Below are 18,958 nucleotides of genomic sequence, written 5' to 3'. Positions count from 1 at the left end.
ACCAGGTCTGGACAGGGTTTTTTCTCAGCTGGCTGAATTTCAAGACCTGGGATGTAACTTGTGTAACAGGAAAGATATTGTTCTTTAAAACACCCCCCACAGGCGAATAAACACGTGTGTGCACACACGCAGAGTCTTAGTCTTAATATTATTTAAAACTGTGCTGTTCAAATGATACTGTGTCAAGGCATAAAATACAAATCAGATTGTATTTAAGGATGCTTTTTATCCAGTCAAGACCTGCTTTTCTCAAAGCCAAGACCTACTACTGAAACCATAACAGAGCCACTGTCTCCCCAGTGGTCTTTTATATACCCTTGACACGTAAAATATCCCAAGGAAGCCGTTTTCCTCTGTCTTTAGTACAAAAGCAGCACTCGGCTGAGCGTGGGTCCCTGTCTCCTTTTGGTCTAGTTCTTGTCTAGATCCTAATGAAAAATAGAGACTCATCACAGCAATTGAGCACATGCTTAACTTTGAGCACACTGAGCATCCCATTGCAAAACACTCTGAGATTTCAGCAGGACTGTGCTCCGAACCGTTCATGGATTTTGTCGGCATCAGCAAAATAAATGGCTTGTTCTACATCACTTTTTTTGTGACTCAAGTGTGCCCAAGAAAGCGGAACAGCAGAAGCTGTCCACTTCCCCTTGCCCCGTTTATTTTTACCACTGGTTGCTGTGGGAAGCTATTGTGATTCAGTGTTGCAGTAGGAAGTTACTAACGCTGCTCTTGCAGCAGAGGATGTTGAGGTTCTTATGCAAGCCACAGTGAAAATAGCTGACCTTTCAGTATGTTTATCAAAGCACCTTCAATTCATAAGGGGAACACAGCAGGTTGTGCAAAGAACTTACAGCTGGGTCTAAAGCTCTTGGTGTACTGAAAACAGTGCCCAGAAATCTTACGGGGACTCCTTGGCTCTATTTCTGCGGTGCAAGGGAGGCAGGTGTAACCACTGGCATGCGGTGCTGTGAAACCAGAAGAGAAATGTTTCACCTCCATTTTGCAGTCACAGTAGCAACCACATAAGTTTCGGGACAGGCTCCAGGCAGATCACCTGCAGAGGCAAGACCAGATTTCGCCCTGATGAGGGTGAAAGCAAAGTAACATCACCTAACACTGGCATGGCATCCTCTGCCTGACCAGCCAGGAGCTGAGGGACATTGGAAGGGGAGCAATAGAGATTTCCCTTGCTTCTCCCGTCTCTGGGCCCTCAGGAGTACGGCTCATTCTGGTGAATTCCCCCTGCAACCCAGCAGGCAGGCGCAGGCAGGGCTGGCAGCTGCAGGCCGGGCAGCGCAGCAGGCAGCTGCTGGTGCCAGCCTGTCGGCATGCTGCCCTCTTGAGTCAGCTGCTCCAAAATGCACCGCAGCCAAAGCCAGACTGAGTTATCCTCCAGTGCCAGGCTCCCTTTGCCAGGCTCCGCATCCTCCCTGCAGCAGCTGGGGCTGCCGTCCAGGGGGATTTCTTTCCTGAAAAAAGAAATCTCTGCTCTGCAGAGAGTCGTGGGTGTCCTCTTTAAGCCCCTGCCCAAGGAGAAGGTACCTTGCACCCATAAGGTTTCCTGAAACATGGCAGATCAGAAGCACATAGGCTGGGGCCAGGACGCTCTGCACCAGCACCTCCTCCAGCACAGCAGGGCTGGCTGGGGCCCAGGGGTCTTGGTGGTGTTTGTCTCACCATGTACATGGCTTTGCTGATAGCTAGAAGATCAGCACATGTCCAGAAATGAGCATCTTTTGGCTCAACTCCAAAAAGTCACAAGTGCTTGCGACAAGGAGAGCACAAAGTGATAACTTTGCCATCGTCTCCATGCTGTATCACCACAGCTGGCCTTGGGTTTTTAATACATGGGGCTGTGTGCATCCTTCTGGTTGTTGCCCTGCTGCAGAAAGATTCTCTCCTCCATCAGCCTTTCTACTTGATGCCCAAAATGGTAACCAGCAACTTCCCCAAGCCCACAGCCACGTCTTGCTGGTTTGGCTTCAAATTTCTTTTGTCCTCATCTGTCCTGGTCTCCCATGATGCCAGTGTCGCCACCATCTTGAGTTCCTCATTTCCATCGTCACCACCTCTCTTCTCCCAGGTTCTCTGACTGCTGAGCCTGCAGGCTGTGTTTTGATGACTCTTTTCCACATGGGTCTTTGTCTCGTCTTTTAGAAACAAAGACCATAACTCTCAGTCCTGGCAGAACAGGAGGTAAATGCGTCTTTAGCAGATGTCTACCCCAAATGCACTCCAGGTCCTGACTTAGCCCCTGTGGTGGGAGTTGCTTCCAAGGATGTGACAGCTGCCACTTTGAGCCGAGGGAGCAACCAAAGTCTGAGCAAAGGGAAGAAAGTGTCACATCACAGGGGGACTCATGGTACTAACTACAGCTCAGGTGAGGGCTAGGGTTCCCAAGGATTTGAAGAGTAAAGCAAAAGTATTTGCAATCAGAAGCTGGACAGAAGTGAAACCACATTTTCATCTTAAAAATGAACCTCTAGAAAAGCATCTTTTGCTTTTTTTTTTTTTCCTCTCTTTTTAACATGCACTTTCTCAACACCATTGCACTTTCTTTCCAGTCTCAGCTGTCAAAGCAGCCCTTCATCCAAAAACTCTAGGCTGTAGCAGCTAAACCTTCCTGGGACTTATCTTCTCATGGCTGAGTCAGCTGTTTGCAATACCTAATAACAAGTATCAGGTATGATTCATGGCCTAGATATCAATCCATTATGCTATTAAGCTCCTTCTAGCAGGAGTCTTCACCTGTCTCAGGTGCCTCTAGTCAAATATCCATCAGTACCAAGAGAGAATGCTCCTTCATGGCAGTTTAACAACAGACAGGCAGCTCAAAGCAGTATTTGTGGGCAGTATTTCATCTGTGAATTTGCTCAAATGACCTGGGCTCCCAGCATGGCTTCTGGTTTGCTCTGTGGCATTGAGCAAAATCACAATTTTCTATACTGCACTCTTCCCATCTGTAGAATGGGGGCCCCATCACCTGCAAGCATTTGGGTGCTAGGGAACCAGGCAAGTGGGCTGGGTGTGATGTTAACATCCTCCTTGCAGTGCTGAATTTCTCAGATTGAATCACTTTTTCTTTCTTTCTTTTTTTTTTTTTTAAAGGCTTTTTATTTAACTTCTGCTTTCCTTCCTATTTACTTAATTGGGGTAGGAGTTATTTTGTCAGAGAAGGACACTTGTTGGTAGCTTACCTCATGTTTCATTAATGCATGTAAGAGGTTAACTTCTGGTAGAGAAATAGATGCATGGTTTTAACAGTAAAAAAAAAGGCCCAAATTTACTTTCTACTCCTGTACTAATTTGTGACTATTTTTATCAACGTTAACACTGAGCCAGGGTAAAAATACTCCCTAGAAAGTTTAAAATTTACATTTGTCTTCATATATATTCAGCAGAAATCTAGCTCTCCAGCCTCCGCACTGCCTAATCTGGATTCATTAGCTTCACCCGCCCCCAAGGAAAATGTCAGATGACTTTGGCCTGGTGAAGCGCTTCACCCACAAATACTCAGCAGGAGGATCTAAGCACAGTGCTCTCTTTTCTGCAGCAAGCGGTCCCTGTGGAGCATCAGCTCTGACACTGCAGGCATCTAAATCAGCAACGGGAACAGATTCCCCTTCCTAACAGAGCCCCGCTTCAGGGCAGAGTCTCTGGTGAGCTCCACCCTGTGAGGATGCTGAGCCCTGGCAAGCATCTTCCCCCCTGCTGCCCCAGCAAAGGCAGGTAGATGTCAGCTGGGGAAGAACTGCTGTGAGGAGAAACCTTTGTGGACCATCTTGTGAAGCATAAAGCACCACAGGTCCCTGGGTGGTGCCATTTTCCTCTGTTAAATGGGCATAGCACTTTTGCTGCAGAGCTGGGAGACTTTAATGTCAACATGTCAATGAATTCTGGTCCAAAGACTACAAAATTATGTTCTAGCATGCTTCTGCAGAAGTAAACCAACCCCTCCTGTACATGCCAGAAGGCATGTACAGCAGCTGCGCAGCTCAGGTCAGTTGTCCCCACTTAGCATCTGCATAGCCCAATCTGATGTAGAAGCCGCCTCCTTGGACTGGTTCTTGCCTTTCCACCGTGCAGGACTCCAGGTAGATCTAGAAGCACTGTGACAACTGCAGGGGAGCAAAGCTGTGAGCAGAGTGCTGCGGGCCTTGGGGAACCCCATTTTTCTGTTTTCTGTAATAATTTCTTAGTGGTCACTGAATCCCAGAATGGCTGAGGCTGGAGGTCTCTCTGAGGAGCATCTGGTCCAACCTGCATCTCACAGCAGCATCTGCTAAGGCAGGTACTGCATCCCAGTTGGCTATCCCAATATGTCCAAAGATGGAGACTCCACAAGCTCTCTGGGCTACCTGCTGCAGTGTTTGACCACCCTCACAGTTAAGAAGTGTTTTCTTATGCCTAACTGTCATGTCCCATGTTTCCATTTGTTCCCATTGCCTCTCATCCTTTCACTAGACACCCAAGAAAAGTCTATCTCCAACAGGGTTTGAGGAAACCTCTGCATTTTTACGGAATAGGGCATACTTCCACCTGAGTGCAAACAATCCAAAAACTAGTTTATTTGGGAAATATTTTCCCATCTCTTCTCACAATGCTTTGGCTGGAATAGTTGGTTAAATGAGAACTTCAGAGGTGCCCACGCTTTCTACGGAACCCAGGAGAGAAAGGGGGTCATGTTTCAGCAGAGCCCAAGAATCGCATGGGCCCCACCAGCAACAGAGGGCAGCTCCAGTCGAATTAAACTTGGAAAATATTGTTGCGCAATAACCACTTCCCTTCCTCCCTGCCACTGCTTCCTGGGCTGCAGTCTCCTTCCAGAGGAGGAACTGGAGAATACCCTTTTAGCAATGGATTTTAAGTGAGCAGGTATGGAAGCGGTGTGCCACCACGCTTACGAAATCCTCCGTTGCAGAAGATCAGCAGAAAAGGCAGCTCTGATGCTCCATTTGGCGTTATACCCTCCGGAGTCTGTCACTGCAATGATGGAGCAGGTCAGGATATTCACAGGACTAAAAAAACCAATAACATCTACTCTCAAGCCTGTCTTCTGCATATATCAGACACAAAATGCACAGCGTGGTGTTGAATATATACCTACATACCCCATTTCTAATCAGCCCTCCTTTTGTATGCCCAAAAAAGCCCTTCCTTCATAGAAAACAAGCAGGCAAGAGAGGAATGGCCCAAGACAGCGAGTGCAGGACCTGGTGGTGCTGAGCACCTCCCCTCTGATCCTCGTCTCCATTGCCTCCCTGGCTCCACAGTTTTGGCATCCTCAGCTGCCTGCCCTGCACCCATCAGTTCCTCAGCAGCTTCTCCCAGGCGGCTGGGCTGTTTTCAAGAAGCAATTTCCTGCAGAAAAATATTTCTTTTTCAAGGAGGTGAAGTGGCAAGCTTCCTGGTGCAGGCTTTTCACAGGAAACAATTGCGAAAGCAGCTTCATCACCCACCAGGAAGGGCTGTAAATGAGCAGGGCAGGCACATGCTGCACCCAGCTCTGCATCCCTAACCCAGCTCTCCCACATACATGCCCAGGGTGTGAGTTTTGTGCCTCTCACCCACCTCTCCCAAGCTGCTGCTGGGATGCTGGCTTGGGGAAGGGAAAGCAGACAGCTGGGGAAAACCTGAGATGTGCAGGTGATACAGAAGCTGCCAGGGAAGGTGCTGTGTGGCCCCTCCAGCTCCCATCCTGTCTCTCTGGTGGGAGAAGGTGAGAGAAGCTGAGAGAAGACACAATTACTTTGCCAGGGTTTGGCTCACCAGCCTTCATGCCCTCCCTCCTCACTACATTGCTGGGTCTGATTTCAAGCAGGGCCACCAAATACCACGACAGCCTTCTCTCCCCACCCTGAACTGGCTGGTCATTGCTCCTCAGCCTGGTTCTGTGAGACACCTGGGTTTCTGGATACTTCTCTGAAATGCACACCCTGACAGGACTTCTCCCTGCTGCTGAAAGGGTGAGGCAGCCCAACCCAGCTCTGCTGCAGTGGATCCAAGGCAGTCCCTGTGGCTTCGGCAGCACTAGCTGAGATTTACACTGTGACAAGATCAGAGGCAGACTCAACAACATGGCGGTGCTCCACATCCCTGCCTATCAACAAAACCCCAAGCTGCACCCATTAAGCCCTTAGCCAATGCAGAAATACTGGCAAAGGAGGTTGCACCATGCTACTGCTTCTCACCATGTGTGGTTTTAGTCAATTTTGTTCATATCCTTTTATTCCAATGAGTAGGGCAAGCCTCCTAGCCAGTGCCTCTACCCTCACAGCTTGGCTTTTCATTCACATAGTTGTTCTGATTTGTATGTATTTGGTGACAACTAGTGGATGGGCAAACCAGGCTCCTGCCCCACTTCAAGGTTTCACCACTTGTGCTGTGGAAACACAACTTTTTCACTGAGAAGTTTTGCCAGCCATCTGTGAAGGTGCTCCAGTTCTTGAGGTTTTTTTTTTTCCTTGCACCAGGTCCTCTGGTTTTGTAGCCCCTCATTGTGATTAAAATAAAATTGAACAAATCCCAAGAAGCCATTTCCATGAAGCATTTTGTGAGCAAGGGGCTGATTCCCCTTTCAGAACATCGGAAAATTACTTCTGTTTTCCTCCCAGTGTTAGCAATGTTCAGGTGAACCCCGCTATTTTCCCCAAAAAAGTTTAGTTTCCAGGAAACAAAGCTTTATTTTGAACACAAAGCGTCTCTTGGGACAATCTCTGTTTCACTTGCTATTTTTTTTTAATTTAATGTATTTAACAAAATGCCAATTTTCTGTGAACTTGTTCAGCAATCCCTGCCAGTCACTGGTCCGGCCTGTTTGACACTCTTGGGTACACTCACCACTTTTGGATACATGTATATGACCTGCAAGAATGTGACCCAGCATAAAGGGAACTGGATCAGGTCTCAGGGAAGAGACTAGTCCCATCCCAACTCACCACTGGCCTAATTGTGTGATGATGGGCAGGTCCCTTCCCCCTGTATATGTCCTGCTTCACAACCCTTGAAATGGAGTTAAAGCTTCTTCATGCAGCACTTTGCTGGACCTAAGAGTTGGCAAGAGATACCTGAAACACCCACAAGGTGCACATCCAGTTTCCACCAGTGGCAGCATGCTTGGTGATGAAGGAGTTATCAAAACCTTCCTTCTTCTCCCTTGGCCTGTTGGCAATGCTCTTCCTAATGAGGCCCATGATGTTGCTGGCTGTAAGAGTGCATTGCTGGCTCATGGTGAACTTCTTGTCCACCAGGACCCCCCAGGTCTTTACCTGCAAGGTTGTGTTCCAGCTGGTTGGCCTCCAGTGTGTACTGGTGTGGGGGGTTCTTCCTCCCCAGGGGCAGGAGTTCATAATTCCCATCACTGGACTTCATGGTGCTCCTTTCTGCCCATTAGGTTCCCTCTGAGTGATAGCACAACCCTCTGAGGGATCAGTCACTCCTCCCAGTTTTGTACCTTCTAAAAGCTGGTACACTCAGTCCCATCATTCAGGTCATCAATAAAGATGTTAAATAATATTGGGCTCAGTGCCAACCCTTGGGGCACACCACTGGCCTCCAGCTGGACTTTGAGCTACTTAACACAACCCTCTGGGCATGGCAGTTCAGCCTGGTTTTAGTTCATCTCCCTATGTGCCAGGAAGGGCATGCCAGCATGGTCTGGAGGAGGAGACCTGCCCTCTGAGTGCTGTGGGCCTGTCTCACTGTGCCTGCCCAGCTGCTGAGCCATGGCAAAGATGTCCTGGCTGCAGTTCCTGCTCCTCCTCTGCCCAGCTTTGTAGCTGGTCCTGTGGTTCCTTTGGTTCCTTGCTGTGCTATAGGTCAGGGAGGAAGATGCCATAATTTCCCCAGATGTCCTCCAAGCCCCTTGGTACAGCATCAAGCAATTAATCTGTTTCACAACAGCTAAGCCCGGGACGCTTTGCTGGACCCTCAGCCCAGTCTGTAGCTCCAGCAAACACAGAGGACAAGATGCTGCATGGTATTAGTGCAAGGAAGCAATGCATAACCAGTCATCATCAAAGGTACTTGCTAGATCCCACCTGAGACACCACTCGCGTTGCTGTGCCTGCTGACAGCATCATCTCTGAAGGATTCTCGAGGGTCTGGAGCTTGCCTGAGTCTGGCTTGGAGGGGCCAACTTTGGTGGTCAAAGAGAACTTGGAGGAAACCTTCCCAGCTTAAATAACAGCCTGGCTTTCTCAGGCAGCTGCTATAGCTGGGATGGCCCCAGGACACGTGCAAAGCTGGGTGGGGCAGGGAGAGCTCACATCATTTAATAGCTCACATGGTGGAGCAGAGAGAAGAGGATGGGCTTTGAGACATCTGCTCCTCCACATATGACTGCTGACCACAACTTGGGGAGGGATGTGGGAGAATGGGACAGGACACATGGCCTGGGGACATGTGTGTGTTGTGCTTGTGTGTCACCTTTTCTTCACTCCTGATTTGAAAATTTGAAAAGTGAGGAAGCAGTGATCAGAGAAAGAGGTGACCAGACAACTTTTAAGCAAACACATCCTGCGGAATGAGTCACTGGCTTTGCGTAAGAAGCCAGACTCATCTGTGGAGGGAGAGGGGCAGGCAGGGCATGAGGCAAGACAAATGCTCCAGGGAGATGCCTGCAGCATGATTAAAAGACAACTTGGATCTTGCATCAGGAGACCCATCTGAGATGGGAACTGGAGGTGTAAGATCAAAGCCAAGTGAGCTCTGGGTGCACCCACACAGCTCAGCACACAGCAAGCTGGTCCCAGCCCCACAAACCACCTGGCCATGAGGACGTGGTGGTGGGAGCAAAGCTCATCAGGGTAGGCTGCTCCCAGGACCAGGAGAAATCACAGCATCCACCTAACCCAAGCTTTTAATAGGAAAGATAGATAGGGAAAGCTTGGGTCTGAGTGGTGGCATTTCTCACATGGCACATTTTTTTCTTGAAAACCATGGGTATTCAGGTCAAGTAAAAGCTGTTAGCAAAGTGGCATCAGATGCATTGAGCTGGTTGAGTCAGAAGGTAATTTCCAACAGCATGTAAGGTAATTTCCAAGGACGAGGAGTGTTTCGTCACCGTGTTTTCCTGGTGACATCTTCAGCTGTTTTCCTTTTAAGAATCAGACTTTTGATTACTATTTTAGCTTATGTCCCCATGGAAAGCCTTTCATTTACTCCCCACCATTACCTGTAGCTTTTCATCTGGGTGGATAAAGAAGGAGGTGGAAGAGGAACAGCTCTTCAGCAGCATGGCCAGTATAGTATACAAGAAATGATACTTTTTTTTTAAGCTATTCATAAAGATAACAAGAGATGAAAAGGTTGTGTCAAGAGGGGGATCTTCTCTAGTTGGAAAACATGAAATACAAGCACACTGCTGTCTTTTCTGCTGGGGCTCTGGAATTTCTGATGTTACCTCTGCCAGGGTTTGCTCTATGGGGCAGATGCCTCAGAATGGCAGCTAAGGTGGACAGACGGATGGGAGAGGAGTCCACCAGGGGACTCACACCCATCCTAGAGGGGCTGCAAGGCCTCAAAGAGAGAAGAGAATCTGGCTGAAAAAAAAAATAAATCTCAAAGCCCAGACTTGTTGGATGAAAGGTGATGGAAATGCAAATTATTAATTTAAAGAACTGGAACAGGAACCAGGGTGCCAGGCTGAGCTGTTATCTGCTGCATCAGCTGTGAGTCTGGCTCCGTATTTCAAAATAAAATTAGACTTGCAGTATATGTCTTTAAATATTTAAATTATTTTCAGTAATTCATATGGTGACATTTAAACAAAATATGCCAAGCAAACGGCTCCCAGTGCTAAAAGGAAATGTTTGCAGGTAATAATATTTAATTTAAGAGGGAACAGCTGATACCAAGGCAGAATCTTAATGCTGAATTCAACCTACATTCCTCTCTGAACCAAGGAATGAAGAATAAATCTTTGGGCCTGCAAATGTGATGTGATTAAAGTGCTGATCCCCGGCACCCCAACAGAGCTGTGAATTACATGCATGCCAGAAGATTTGCAGGATTGAGGCCTCTGTGCAGAGTTGCTCTGTGGGCTTCCAGAGATGGGGTTGTGCAGGTCCATGTCAAGAGCACCAGGCTTGGCGATGCCAACCCCTCCTGCCCCTCTCTGTGGCACCTTCCCTGCTCCCCTGCCCACCCGCATCCTTCTTGGCTCCATCCCTGTGAGTCTGTTTTGGTAACTAAAGGCAAATCCAGCCTGGGTACAAACAAGCAAAACTCAATGAAGTCAACTTACACACACAGGCTGCACTTCGCTGTTGGTGCTCCCAGCCAATTTGGAGAGCTTAGCCGGGTCTGTTACATCAGTCACACTGGATTTCATAACATTAAACATTTCAATGAGGGTGACTCATTCTCTCTTGAAGTGTATTGTGTGTATGAGCAAAGATGATTAACTTTTGCTGAATGGTATGATTTCTGGGATGGAAACTGCTATTAATTAGAAGCGGATCTCAGATGTTCACAAACCCTGTTTTCATGGCCTACTTTGTATATTTTTCTTCATTCTACTTGTTTTTTTAGCTCAGGATAAATATTGAAGTACAATTCCCTGCTATCTGTGGCTAAAGCAGCCAGATGTCCAGCAAAGGCATCTGACTTTCACAGCCAAGCACAGCCCGGGGCTGTCAGTTCCTGTGGCCAAGCTTCAGCTACCTGCCCCAAAATCTCTGTTTTCATATTAAAAGCAAACAAAACAAAATAAAAGGGAGCTTCTAGCCATTGCAATTGCAGCAGATAAAGTAGCAAGGGAAATAAAATAAGGTTATGGCTCAGAATCTAAAATACAAAGAATTACCCTTCCCCATCCTCTCCCAAATGTTCTTTATCGAAAGAAACTCAGTTGGGGACTTGTGCTTATCTGCTTCTGACTGTCGAGGGTTGAGCTTCTGGGGTTAGCAACACTAGGGTCCCTTGGGATAAAGAGTCTCCCAGATTCAGGGAGAAATATCCTTTCAAGCTGTACTGGCTACAAAGCTGGACAATTCACCAGTGCAAAGGCTGGGATGCTCAGCAGCTTCAAATGCATTCACAGCGCCCAACACCATGGTCCTTCACGGACCACCACTCTGCCCTAAGAGCCTGAAGGCATTAAGACCACTTGCAAAAGCCAAAGGAGGCAGGCATGGGACGGAGTTGTCCTTTCACACCACTGCTGCGAGCATGGGCAGCCGCAGGCATTGCCTGGGGGATGCTGAGGAGCAGCCAGCGCTGAAGCTGGGGACCTGGCAGGCCAGCATGGGCCAGGCTGTTCAGTGGCATCTTACCACCATCTTGTGACTCCCAGGACCCCCGTCTGGATGACAAGGTCCCCTCCCAGCTCCAGCCTGCGAGCTCCTTCTTGCCCCATCCCATGGTACTGGCAGTGATCAACACACAAACCCACAGAGCCAAACACACCACCCTGTTCCAGCGCCACTGCTGCTGTGGGCAGCAAAACGGTCTTGGGAATAGGCAAACTGTGGCCAAACTCTCTTAATGAATTTTTCAGTCAAAATTGAGATGGGAGGGCTGGGCATTTCAGTGCAAATGGCGGGGGTGAGCAGTGAAACCGCCTGTGCAGCTGGCCAGCCCTAACCTGGGCGTTTTGGAAACCTCTGGGGTAGCAACTTGCTTTCTCTCCTCCACTCCTCCTGCCTGATGCCAGGCAGCAGGCAGAGGCAGCACCCCCCACCCCCAGCAGCTTGGGGTGACTCGCTCTGGCTTGGGCACTGCAACAAGGCTGGTGGCAGCAGACCTGGAAGCACCTGTTGCCCAAGCTTCCTCATAACCACCACAGCTCCCAGGCTTGCCTTCAAGAAGCTGGGAGATGTGAGAGCATTAAAAGACTTCTTTCAGACTCAGCAGTGAGGTGTGTATTTGAAGCAGAGATAGGGCTATTGTCTTTTGAGGTCACAAGGGGGTACATCACTTCTCCTGCACACCAATACAACTGTGAGTATCTTTGACATAAGGTGGCATCTAAGGGTAGGAAAACCCCACAATTTGCCTAGAACAGGGTCATTTGAACTAGTGAAACACCACTGGCAGATGGAAGGACTCCTGTACAATTCAGACACAAGCCTGGGACACGTGAGCTGCTGCCCAGACTCTGGGCGTGCAGGAAAGGCTGAGCCATGCAGCCCCAAGGGTTCCCCTGGAGATTGATGTAGAAGGGTCTGCTCCTCCAGAGGCTTTTTCTCCCTGTCTTACCAGGAAAAGAAGCACCCTAAATCCCGTCCCTACCAAGAAAGCCAGCAATGCTCTGCTGAGCTGCTGGAGGAAGGGGCAGCACTAGGAGCCTGGCCGGCGGTTTTCCTTCCCTCAGAGTGGTTTTCCTGCTGCGCGGCTCACTCAGTGCTTCTAAAAATGTACACCAGAGCAACTGTCTCTAAGGTAATTTCCATAACAATGAGCACAGAAGAACAATCCATGCTGCTGGTGTGCCTTGTTCGCTCACATGCATGCGGAACAGGCATGTTGCAAGTTCAGCAGTGAGATGCCCATTTGCTCCCAATAACCACTAGAAAGCTCCCCAGGGGACCTTATGTCCATCACCCAGCCAAGGGGCATGGGCAGGGCTCCCCCCGCCTCTCCCTGGGGAGGTAGCCTGGCCCTGGCCATTGCTGGAGCCTGTAGGCATAAAAACACCCAATGGCAAAGGCACAACAACACAGAAAGTGTTTCCACACCTTCCCCACCAAAGTGGCGTACTGGTGCACTGCCACTGCCCAGTAAACATGCACCAGTGCAGGCAGACAGCAGAGGGGAAGGACCAGCACTGGAGGCAAGGTTCTTCAGCAGCAGTGCTTGTAACTTCAGCCAAAAGCTCGTGCTTCATCCAAGGCCTCAGTCCTTGAAAGGCCATGAATTATACAAAGCCCCCAGATGTTGCTATTTTATCTCACAGTTCTGGGTGCTCAGCTCCAGCCAAACCTGCCTGGGTTTGCTCCTTTCTCGCATCTTTTCCGGGTGACCCATTAAAGTCAACACTCAGCCACTGCCTCTGGTTTGAATCGCTCGTATCCTGCCATTACAGCTTTGTTTAAATCCGTGCAGAGCTCAACCTGTTGTCAGACATACATACACTAATTTGCGTGTTTCTAATTATTTGTTTCCATCTTAAAACCTGTTTTTCAGCAGATTGCAGCTTTATTTTAATACATACTTGGCTAGAGCTCAATATACTAGTTGCCAGTAACCTAGACACAAATGGGCTTGCATTGTATAGGGGAAGCAGGGAGAGAAAAGAGACTAAGTTAAACTGAATTAAAAGCACGTTCATAAAAATGAATTAAGAGAAACCATGAAACAAACAGTTTTGCATCACAGAAGATCCTACTTTTATATTCCTCTGTTTCTACTCCTTGAAATAAGATGAATCTCAGCACACATAAAAGGGCATTTGAAACATCTCCTTACACAAACACTTTGACCACCTCCATTTTATGTAATTAAAGCTCTTAAACTTCTGTTTAATCCTTTTTTTTTTACTCACACACTCACTGTTAAGAACTAGCTTAGCACTGGATGACCAAACCAGGATCATTTTCCAGCTCTTTTATCAGGATGTAAATGCAGGAAGTCAGGCACCATGCTCAGCCTCTTCATTCAAGCAGTGCTCTACCAACAGCCTTTTACTCTTCCAGTAGTAGGCTGGGCACTTTGCTTCTTGGTCGTTTCTGCACAAGCCTTCAAAGGGCATAGGAAGTAGCCGAAAGCAAACTGGGGTGCATTAGGGCTGAGGTGGGGTGAAGTCATGTGCAGGGCAAGACACTCAACAGCAGCGACCATTGAGCAGGTCCCCAACTCCCATATTTCACCCCTATCTCCTGTCTTCTCCAGGTCCAGGGCACAGCACCTGTTCCTTCCCGTCCTTCATGTGTATGGCCCTAACTTTGCTGGCAATGGTCAGACAAATCACCAGCCCACTATATCTGTGCTAAACTTTCCGCTGCTCAGCCACATCAGCCCTTCTTGCTGGAAACCTATGAGGAAGCCTTGTTTAAATGGCCAAACATAGTGACATGAGACTCTTACATGCAGCTTCACAGTCAAGTCAGTATTTCCTCTGCAGGGATGGATAAAGCTCCACAACTAACCCTGTAACTGGGTGGTTTAAGAGTCAAGTCCCGACTGAAGTTGCTTGCAGCAGCCTCACCCTTGGCTTCCCCTCCCCAGCTCCCTACCTTTCTTCAGGCACATGAAAGACCAGCAAGAGCATCCCACAGGCAAGAAAGCTTCAATCCACCCCAGCACAGGGGTTGCAGGTTCCCCTCCAGCATGGGCAGGAGCCACACAAGGAGCACGTTTTTTTTTCCCCAGCACAGCCTGGCCTCCAGCTATCTCCATAGTCAGACACAGAGAGAGAGGGTAATCCTTGTTCAGTTCTTTACAATGGTGAATGCAGTCCAAGGGCATCCTGATTTCTCTGCAGGTTTTTTGTCAGCAGACAAAGGGTCTCAAAAACTTGTTTGATGTAACCAGCAGGGCGTGAGGATACACCTCCCAGGAGCAACTGCTAGAGGCAAGTGGCTTTTCTGTGCCAATGAAGTGGCCTGAGACTTGGGAGGAGGCACTCAGTTTGAGTACTCAGTCCAGAGCACCTGGGAAAGGCATCTTGCTCCCAGTGCGCAGAGGCCCAGCTGGAAGGCTGATGGTATGCAGCATCTCCAGATGGGCACCAGTGACCTCTTCTTTCTTGCAGGCCTTGGACTCTGTGGGATGCACAGCCTGGAGCAGCTCCTCCGTTGATACCAAACACCTGGCAGCAGTTTGGAGATCCCCTGGGAAAAGGCCTTTTGCCAGGTCAAACTTCTGTGTGGGCACCAGCATCAAGGAGATCTGCTGTAAGGGACCACTGCCTCCTGGTTTCATCCTTGTAGAGGAGCATTTCATCCAGACCTGTCTGTCTCCAGCTGCCAACTGAGCCAGTGAGGACATGGAGAGTCCCTCATCTCCTTCCCTATTTCCACCTAAAGACATTTTTGGTGAGTTTCTGCTCTGCTTTTTTTTGCTAAAAAGGAAAGAAAAAGGGAAGAGATGCACTTGATGTTAAGGAAATCTAACAAAGCGTGCAGCAATCCAACTGCTCAGTGCATATGCCAGCCTTCCTTCTGCTCTGTACCAGCAAGGCTGTGCCATATTTAGATCTGACTCCATCTCTCACAAACTTGACCAACTGTTCCTCCCCAGTGTCATCTTCACTTGTTTACCCCCAAACTGTTCACTGAAATCCTCAATTTGGTGAGGGGAAAAAAAATAGGTTTTTATTTTTAATGACAAGAAAAGCTAAATGCCAAGAAAGCCAGATCACCATACTGCCTGGTAGAGAGGTCAAAAGATCCCTTGGTGAGTCACAGTCTTCATCAGGGACCTCCTGTGTGTGCAGGCAGAGGTGCTTCCTAGAAATGACTCTGCTGCAGCAGTGGGGTCTGCCCTGCGCTGACTGCCAGGGAAGCATCCAGCTGGCCAAGTCACCAGCCTGCAGGATGCCCCTCAGTAAGCATGCTCCCAGATGAGTAGCAAGTTTAGCAACCATGCGTGAAGACCTGTGGTCATGTTTACCCTCGGTGCAATTCCCCAAAGGAGCCACTGTGAACACAGTGCTGCCCATCTGCAAAGCAAATGAGTGTGTAACAGCCTCCCTGAGAAGAAAAGGCCGAAAAGTCCAGCAAGAGGCAGATGTTACAAGTAGAAAACATGGGAAGGGACAGCAGAAGGCATTTCCCTGCCTTCTTCATTGTGCTAAACCACTACAAGTTCACCCCAGTGTTTGGGCACTGACTTTGGGACCAGGATCCAGGCAGAGATGGTCTTGCTCAACTCTGTCACCCACAGTTACACATGAGGCAGAGGTAAGTCCTTGTCATCCTACATGCAGTGGGGAATCTCTGAGGTCTCTCATTGAACATCCACATCTTTTCCTGTCTTGCCCTTAATGTCAAGATACTGCTGTCTACTGGAGGATCTGGTGGCAATGTGTCCTGTAGCCTTGCAGGCTGCTGCAACATGCAGCATCTAGGCCCTTCGATCAGCTCTGGGGCTTACATACAAACCTTTCTCATGCTTGAGGCAGATCTTTCAGAGTTAAGAGCATTTTCTTGGCTTGCTGTGCTGGTTGAAGAGCAACTTACAGCACAGCAGATGGATGAAATTCTAATTTTGGTTTCACATGATTTATATAAATAGGCTTAGATGAGGTTGTGCATAGATGGGGCAGTCATCTGCCAGCTTTATTCTGTTTACCTTAAGACCCTCTTCTCCCTTCCTGTTAATCTTACAGGGCACCCCAGTAACGTCTAGTGTGTTCACAGTAATGAGTCATCTCAGCCAGTGTCACCCCCCTGCAACTGCACAGCTCAGATCTGGCCTCCCAGAAATGTGAAGTGGCCTTCTGGCCACCCCAGTTACCTGGGGACAGCATTTCATCCCTTAAAACAAAGGGCAACTTGTCAAGGAGCGCACCAGAGCCACAACTCTCCTGGTTGGCTCAGGAGATAGGGGAGGCAGGTATGGACTATGCTGCTTCCTACCCAGGTGTGTGGGGACCAGAACAGGGCTCCCCCATCTCCCCCACTCACTCATAGGACACCAATTTCTGCCAGGGCTTCTTGACACCAGTGGGTGCTCAGAGTGAGGGGACACCAGTCCCCTCTGACCAGCTCCACTGCCATCCTTGTGAAGATGACACAGCAGATCCCTCCTCCTCCTCCTTCTCACCAGCATGTCACATATGAGCTTTCACCACATCCTAATGAGGACCAAATCAGCAAGTGCATCCTTGCTGGGTTTAATTCAAAGCCCCTGCCTCGTCCCCACTGCTCTTCTGTCCCTTGCAGGGTGGCACAGGCTGGCACTGCTGCCAAGAAGGGGCTTGTGACAGACAAAGGTCTGGCTTCCATGGGGTTCCAGCATGCATCTGCTACACTTCTCCATCACACATTTCTTCTTCCCTAGAAAACATGCGTGATGTGATCCCAGCAGAAGGAAAAAGAAAACCGAGCTGCTGTTTTCTTTATGTGGCCACCAGAAGCTGGTTGTGTGATAGTTGCATCTTCCCTGTGTTGAATACAACTCAGGGGGTTACTCCATACCTGGTGCAAAGGAGGATGGTAGGGCTCGGTTTTTAGCATCCTTTAACCCCAAGACATCCCTAGGTCTGAGCCACAGGAGCAATCAATGCCAAAAATGTCCCTGTCTAGGCTGCAATGGGAAGTCAGACACAGGTTTCTCCAGTTTAAAGGCCAAAACCAAGACTGCTAAACAGAACACCACCTCCACTCACCTGTGGACCCAAAGTACCCCAGCCCAACGCTTTGTCATGTGGCATTTCTGCCTTTCAAGGCTCCAGCAAAATGAGCATCATCACAAAGCAGATGCATAGTTTAGGGCAGAAACTGGTGGAAACATCATTAAATTTCCTCAGAAGACTCCCTGCCTGCATCCTTCACTTTACAACCTGATTTTCTGTGGAAGCAAAGTTTAGGCAGCCATACCATTCATGCACCCCTCCTCTCCACCTCTCAGCACTTTCAGCCACACAGTACAGGGGCTCCCAGTTGTTATGGGAACTTAAATTTTGTGAAGTTTGGTGGCTGATGAGAAGCAGATGAGCACGTGTAGCTTTTACCAGCCAGTGAGAACCCATGAGCATCCTTTACCCCACAACACAAACCCACTGGAAACCAGGCTTTGCTGGTTTCTGCTGCTCATGGAACATATTGTATTATTTGTATTATTGTATCCTAGGAGCCCTAGTTTCTGTCCTGCATTTAGTCCCTGGCATGAACAGTATTTTCCATGGTCAGCCTAGAAGGAGGGAAAGGACTTTAACCCGTTCAGTCCAAAGAGCAGATTCCCACACCAGGCTATTTCCATGCAACCCTCCCTATGAGAAAAAAAAAAGCCTTCCTAGGATCAATGTAGAAAAATCCCAACACAAGCCTGGGGTTGCCTCTAGGAGAGGCACAGATGGCTCGAGAGCAGCTGGGGAGGCTCCTGGAGGGCTGCTCAATCCTTCACAGCTCCTGCAGCCAGTACCATGCTCAAACCCCACCTTCAGCCAAAATTCTCTGATTCAGCCTCTCTTTTCCAGCCACACATCATAAAATAGCTCTCCCCCAGCTGGACTAAGGCACAGGTCACCAAACAAATGAAGAAAAAGATTTCTCAAGAGACAAGACAGATAAAACCACATGTTTTGGGCTAGTTTCTCTGCTCGTGCACCCCAGGTGGAGAAAAGTGATGTTAGACCGGCAGTTGGAGCTACCTCTACCTGGGGAGACACAAGAAGACGCAGGGTCCCTGCTCTGGACCCCTGTCGAAGATAATAGGAGGTTCATCAGGCATCTCTGGCTTGAGCTGGGCAGGTCAAGGATTTGCAAAGGTGACATGTGACTTGGAGCTCCTTGGGGTCAGAGTCTGGTACATGCTGAAGGACCCTGAGTCAAGAAGCAAGGACTCAGGGAGGCCTTTGGGGAGATCACACCCATCCCAGAGTACAGCCACACTGGTCCCTGTGGATTTGAGTCCATTACTGAGATCCTCCTTAGGCAGCCTGAGCCACATCAACTACCACTCCCACTCCTACATGGGTCTGTTGTCTGAGATCTGCCCCTAATTATGGGCAGCAGAGAGAAGAAAGGAAAGCACAGAAGGGCTAGAGATTCAGGTCAAAGACTGGTGGGGTCCTGGGACACCAGTAATCCCCAAGGGACTGTGAATGTGTTGCAGATGCAGGGCTATGTGGCCTATGGAACCCCACACTGTCAGCATGTCCAAGGATGCGGAGCCAAGCTGGGCTGTTTGCAGTGTGGGTCATGGCAGGTGTGGGCCTGAAAAGCTGGGCCATGAAACTTCTGTCGAGTTTGGAGACTCAGTTTCTCCTGCCCTGGGAAGGAAGAGCAAGTGGCAGATTCAGGGTACTGCCAGCAAAGCGAAGTGTACAGTGGCTGTTGGGCAAGCA

The sequence above is a fragment of the Phalacrocorax carbo genome, chromosome 6, assembly GCF_963921805.1.
Source record: "Phalacrocorax carbo chromosome 6, bPhaCar2.1, whole genome shotgun sequence".
NCBI classification, from domain to species: Eukaryota; Metazoa; Chordata; class Aves; order Suliformes; family Phalacrocoracidae; genus Phalacrocorax; species Phalacrocorax carbo.
This window is presented reverse-complemented; position numbering follows the sequence as displayed.